The following is a 7,374-nucleotide window of genomic DNA, read 5'->3' on the forward strand; positions in this document are numbered from 1 at the left end:
TCCCTGAGTATACGGGACAGCTTGGAGAGTATGAAAATCGATAGAATTTTGCTTTGAAAATTCTGTCACATTTGTTTTGTTAGTCGAAGGACAATATTAAGAAAATCTAAAAAAATAACAGACACAGTTACATAATTTTTTATCTACAAAAATCTACCGATTTCTAAAACGTATAACTAACTTTTGAAAATTGGTTAATAAAAGCAAAGTCGATACAGTTCTTAACTTTTGAAAGACCTAACTTCGACGGTATTTGCATACAAAAAGTTTGAAATCTAGCAGCTAATATTCTCGTAACATCTTGGGAGATTGGAGCGTTCTTGTACTCTTATTTTCATAAACAAATAAAATTGCTGTTTGTGTAGTGACGTCGAATACATTTGGATGCAATAATTAATGTGCACAATTAAATTCGATACATTCCGCAAATCCGATTGAAATACGGAACGGTGCGTAACAAGTATATTAATGTGTTTGGTTGTTTTTTCACCTCTCGCCTTCTCACATCCCACGTGGTCCAGCAGTCGCGGGTTTTCCCGCTTGGTGGCGAGGCGAAAAAAACACATCTTGCGCTGCTATAAATAACAAGCGTGGCCACCGACAAAATCCCCCGCTCCTCATCCCCGCAGGGTACTTCTCGGAAGTGCTCGTTGCGCCGTTCGAGACGGCGGCCTTCACCTTGCGCCGGCGAGCGTTGCGGCCATCGAGGCTCGGAAATGGGTGATAAATTGACTAATGCGATGAAAGCTACCCTTCAGCGGTACCCTGAGCCTGGAGAACCCGACCGGGAAGTTTCCCAGGGGACCTGGCAAAGTTCACCCACTGACCGGGCAAACTCCCGGGCGAACGGCGCCGACTGCCGTATCTCTTGAGTAGTTAATTTAATTTGCACGGCACGAGGGAAACGAGCGTCTTCCGCTGCGGAAAGCGAGCAGATGTTCGCGGCGACCAACGGGTTGCTTCCGAAATATGTCTTGACCCACGCCCCATGCATCTGAACGGTCCGATTGTAGCGCAGAAAAAAAGGTCAACCGTGGGAGGACTTCAGGTTTCAGGTTGCATTTCGTCAACGATGATGGTTTTGCGTGCCATCGCAGAGGAGGGAAATTTATTCATGAGATTTATGGCGGGGGCGACGCAAAAGATATGCATATTGCAGCAAATATTGACCACGTCGGGCGAACGTGATGCTGTTTTGTCTGTTTTATTTTGCCTTCTTCCCAACGTGCCGCTTCGTTTTCCGTGCCCGTTTTCCCGAGCCGATGGAGCCTCCTCCGATGGACGGCCGAGGGAGAGTCTATATTTGCCTTTGCCGGAGATTGTTACGGCCATGGCAGCTTAATTGAGCCGGGCACCGAGACGAGCGCGGGATGGAAACGGTCCGAGGGAAAACCCACTAAAACACACACACGAGAGTCGAACGACGAATTGGGGCAAAGTTTCTCGTTTCCTGGCCGAAAAGAGACCAAAACAAATACGGGCCTGGGCAAATAAGCGTTGGACCAAAACTTGCGCCAAGAACAGTTGTTCATTGTGGTTAAACGTCATTGTATTGCACAAGTTTGTCGGGTTCGGTTTGCTAAGAGACGCCTTTCAGATGGCGCTGTGGAGGAGTTGATTTCGTTAATCGGACGAAAAGGTGAATTTGTAACTTTGTAGAGAAGTTTGAAATGTATGGGAAGGTGAAAGGAAGTCGACAAAGAGGTGAAAGGAAGTCGACGTCATGACAAAAGCGCTCAAAGTGCCACAAAAAAAATTGTTACATTTTCGCGACATTTTAAATGAAACTACAAAGTATGAAGAAGCGTTCGCTGGAACTTAAATGGATGTTTTAAATGATTTCTGGTCAAAGTAAATATCAAAGTCGGAGCAAATTTTAATTTATTTTTAATTAGGGAAAAATTATGTCATTTGCATATTAGCCCTAAAGTCGCTTAAGATAGAGCTCAGATGAGGTTTGTCTTTGCAAAAAAACTTTGCAACATTTTGTTTCAAACTAGGACGTCGCCGATTTTTTAAGCTATGAGCATTAGAAATAAGGAAAATGGTTTCCTTATACTCTGAGCAGCAATTAAACAATTCAGAGTCGGTAATTTCTTGAATGCTTTCATTATGCTTATAATAAAACAAAAACCTTGTCTTGTTATTGTCTTCAAAACATTTCAATACTATGCTGCAAATTTGTATTGATGAAATATGAAGGCTCAAGCTTACGACCAAAAGCTCGTAGACCTTTATAATGTAGATTTTTTCTCAAAAATTTTAAATCTACAGACCTTTGGGTATCGGATTTAAACGAACTACCGTGGAGATTTCATTTAATTTTGCATGGAAACCTACCCAAAGAGCAAACGTTTTTCGTGTGATTCCAAAGCCAAAGTTAAGCAAACGCTATTGACTGCATACTTCTAACGAAACCCAAGCCACGATTTCAAAGCTCGCACTTAACCGATTCAATGAGTTGAGCAGGAAATTGATTTTTCGACAGCATTTACTTCACTTGCAATCCATTTAGAAGCACGCCTGACTGCATCTTCGATGGAGGATTCAAATTCAAATGACAGAAAATGTGAAAAACTGTATTCCTCTTCAATGGTGCTCGAAATGTTTGAATCAGGTTACGGATTGATGGAGCATTAGATTGAATCATCGTTTGGGGATCATTAGATTCGGCAAATGTTTAAAATATCGACCAAAACTGCTGCTTTCGATTCGTTCGAATTCAGGACAAATAAAACAAAGAACTCTTAAACAACTATGCACTTCGATGTCGAATGTCGATTACAAATACTGCAAATTAAATCTTTGCGTTTGTTTTCCGGTGTTTTCTTTTAGAATGATGCTTTGAACCATCGATCCTGAAGCAATCATATTTTTAACTTTCGTTAATGAATCTGAACCCTTTTCGTAAACGAGGAAATGGAGTTTGAAATCGCTGGAATCGAGTTCTCATGAATGATTAAAGCCAATTGGATAATGATAATACTTCATGTTGCTCAAACAACTTCGGTTTAAAGTTCTTTCCAAAAACCAATTTAATTTTTGGTTCACTCACCCCCGTATAAGAAGCCGCAATTCAACAGTGAAAAGTAAAGAAACCTCCATGAAAGTTAGGGAAAAAAAACATGGTAAAAATTCCCTTATCTAAAGCCCGTTTTATCCATGTTTAACTGTTTTAAGTTTCGCTTCAAAATCGGCCCATTCGACAACGAAGCCGGCGGGCTTAGAAAGAGCAGAAAGCAATACGAGTCTACACTTTTCTATGAGAAAATTCTATGCTTGCGAAAAAGCCATTTTCTTATTTTCGTCCTCGTGCAACACGGGGGCGGCTGATGCGATAAAGCTTTCAATCCTCTTTGTGTGCGACAGTTTCAATGGCGGCGGCGTCATCACGATATGATACCTGTTTGGGAAGAGTGAAGGCACACATGCTGCTTGTGTACTTAGTCCACAAGTGAAGCCGGAACTCGAGTGGGACCCACTCCCTCAAGGAAAATGCAAACCGGGGAACTCGACAACAAACCCGTCCCCGGGCAAAGGAGCGAGATGCGTAATCCAATTTACATTACTCGTCTCCCGATGTGTTTGCCTATGTGCTTCCTTGAGGAACTAGGAAGGATGCGCAACTTTTTTGTTCAACAAACTTCATCTTAAGCGCCCGTGTATCGGTCACAGTTGAAATGGAACGTAATGGTTGCAGAGTTGAGGAACCGGTGATACCATACATCGAATATTCACATTGCTGACTTGTACCACAAAGGCAAAACCTGGATGGCTACATTTTCCGATGTACTGTTTTCCTTCGGCGCCCACACACGCAACAACCCACACGCACACATACCTTCATTCGTAGGGTTTTTATTCCTCCCTTTATACACTGTGGTTGCGGTTCGCTCGGAGATGAACTGTCTGCCGGTGAGATGTGTCAATCAAGACTTTGACACTTGGTTGATTGGAAGTAATGAGAAAATTGTGAGACGCTCGCCATAAACACTTCCCCATTTTTCAATCTAAGACAATAGGAGGGATCCGACCGAAAGCGTGCCGTGCTGATGTTTATCTAGCTTGTGATGTATTGATATTTCGACACTGGAAATGACTGCCCGACGTGGAGTCCTGCCTCGTGCACATTTACAACGATAACGAATACGTCGAGGTTAGCATATTGACTGAAAAAGCGAGAGGGTGATGCTTTAATAATCATTGCAGATTACGGAACGAGAAGTCGATGAGCAAGGGATTAAAGCGTGAAAACTTGTCAATTGATTTTGTTATCTCATTGTTATGCGTCAGAACACAATGCATATAAACTGAAACATAATTAATAAAATTCTTAGAAAACCAATAAATAGACGAATCCTTTCGTTATAAGGAAATTTATAAATGACGTGGAATCCTCACAACTTGCAAAATATTGATTGTTTCAAGGTGAATTCTCTATCGTAACAAATCATTCCAGCAGGTGATAAATTAGAACCGTTGACATAAGTGAAACAATTAAAATTTAAAGAATAATGCTTTTATGAAATTCAAGTAACTAAACGTTTGATGTTGTAGAAATGTAAATAACCAATTTCCGACAATGAGTGTGTTCATGTGTGGACTTTGATAGCGGATGAATGGCTCATGAAATTAATATGATTGTAAATTTATAGTTAAAAACGTCTTTATTGATTTTTAGATAATTAAATGAACTGTGATCATGGAAAACAAACGCTTGAGCGGGAGTTTGGTAATTTAATATTCATCGTTTGGTATATGCTCTTGGGCAGGGGTTTGCTAATTCAATATTTAATATGTGGTACATTTGTGTATTAATTTCATGTTTATTAAAATTGAATTGAATGTTATTTTGGTCATTCACACCATTCTTGTTTATTTACACAAATCGATATTTAGATCCTGTATTTGAAACACGACGAGTGTATTATTAAACGACGTGTGGTTCTATAAATGGCATGAAAAGTGTCGCCAATTTAAAAATAATCATAATCCATCCACCCGGCTTTGCCCGTTGCACGCTCCGTCCCACCGAACCGACCCAAACCTCCAGTTCACCTGTTGCGTCTATCTATAACCACTGCCCATCACGCCCGTTCCGCACTGTTGCGGCGAGAGTAAAGCGGATCCGGAAAGGGTTTTCCATGGAGAGGGTAATCTGTTTTTTATTCTCGTTTGATTTTTACAAGCCTCTCCTTCTTCGTAGCCGAGGTTTGGTAAAGGCAGATAAATGGGTGACCGGGGAGTCGTTGCACCATTTTTCCTCACCTCATATTTTATTTAAACATCGCTTTGGTATGCCCAACCCTTTGGCGATAGGGGATAATCAAAAGCCGACGACCCAAGTCTGCCGAACTGGGTGTAGTGAGTGCGGTCAGTATCGATAGTGCGAAATAGAGTGAGTGTTGGTGGAAAGAACCTCGAGGGATACATATCCAAACAAACTAGAAATCTGCAGATTCTTGTTATCATAAAAATGGACGGGAAAAATGCAAGACGTGTGAACTTTTTACGTCATTTAAAATATAAACTGCCAACTAGCAGACAGTAGATGAAGTTGACTCATTTAACTGAGAAAGGATGAAGAAGCTAATACGTTGAAACCAATCAATCGGTAGTGCAAAAAGTTTACTGAAAATTAACGTGATATTCTTCAACACATCCAAGCACCAGTCGGTAAAGCGTATGAGCGTAGTTTTCCACGCGAGAAGCAACATAGAGCAGTATCATTAATTTCAGCATTGCACCTTCCAGCCTCGAGTGGATACCCACCCTTAGATCAGTGGGTGTTGAACAATGTTTACCCGATCAATACACACTGCAAAAGGCACTAGCGTAAACAACGCCGTCACAATTATCGGTGTGAGTTCGGAGTTTGATTTCTCCATTTCCGTACAATTACATACCAGCTGGCGCAGAGCTCAGTCTTGCTCGCTACCAAGTTGACGAAGATATCGGATAAAAAGGGGTTTGGTTTCAAAGGTGATTATTTTCTGTTACATAAGCCCACTATAGTAAACATGATGATTAGAGGAAGTGTTTTGTACACTTTACATTGATAAATAACATTTTAACTCCATTGCAGTGTGGCTCTCATACAGATTTATTATTTTATATATACCTTAAGCATACTCTGTGAACAATATTGCATAGTTTACTAGGTAAATTTGAATTAAAATTAATAGAAATTAAGTGTAAACTGAAGGGTAAAATATAGTATATTCTAAGATTTCATTGTAGTTCAATGTGAATTATGTTTTTCATTTTAATGTGTTTATTTTCATTTATTCGTTTTTTCGTATATTTTAAATCTCTCGAGTGATTTTATATCGTTAGCAACTGGGATAGGGGTCCATTAAATTTAATATACGAAACATGTGCTTTTTGAGGATTCCTTTGTTTTCAATAATTTCCATCGGTAGTGCAGCCTATTTTCACATTTTTTTTTTTATTCGTTAACAACCAACAAAATACACTTCATATATTTAATAACCATGGGAGCGCCGATATTGCTAAGACGTAGTATTTTTTTTCGAAGTGCATAAATATTTATGAGATTAGGAAATGAAAAATAGAAAAATATCTAAATTAAATGTGTATTCGCATTCTGCCAACCTATTCAAACAAACCATTACCTCATGCTGCGTTACTGTGGGAAGAAGCAATTGCTTGGTTCATCAATATTTGTGCTTACGTGTAAACTTTACTAGAGAGTTTGTCCGTTTTAATGTTGTAAGTGAATGATCATTTCAAAACGATTCATCATGTTGTTCTTGTATGAATGATCTGAACTATTCCCGTTCTGGTAGGTGAAAATAGCTCCTCGCCTTGGTTTCTTGGCAAATACTAATGCCGCCGAAAATGATCTAAACAAACAAAGGTGCATTGGGATAGGTAATCCCTCCGAGCGGCATGTTTGTGGCAACCTCAGGAGAATCTATTTGTATCAGAATCTGCCTGCTTCGTAGGTCAACAACGACGGCTGCACGTCGTTGGCGCGGATTCGCGCGTAAGTTATCTAATCGTCTTCACCGGTGATAGCGATCAGTCACACTTTGAGGTGACGTCCGAGGATAGCGCTTATCCTCGACCGTTTCATCCCAACCCTTTGCCGGAAGACCCTACGCCCAACGATTGCCCCATACCTGGCGGGTCCGTATCTGTTTGCGTTTGCTATGTAAGTTGCTATTCCCTGTATTGATAGTTGATGTTTGCGTACCGATAGCGACCGGAAGAGAGAGAGCGCCCTTCGGCGATGGCCAAAGACCGGGTCTTCACCACTTTGGTCGCGTTCCCCAGTTCAGTGCTGCCTCGTCACCGATAATGACGAACGGGTTCGATCGATTCCCGCACATTCGATCCGTGTGGGTAAAT

The sequence above is a fragment of the Anopheles ziemanni genome, chromosome 2, assembly GCF_943734765.1.
Source record: "Anopheles ziemanni chromosome 2, idAnoZiCoDA_A2_x.2, whole genome shotgun sequence".
NCBI lineage: Eukaryota > Metazoa > Arthropoda > Insecta > Diptera > Culicidae > Anopheles > Anopheles ziemanni.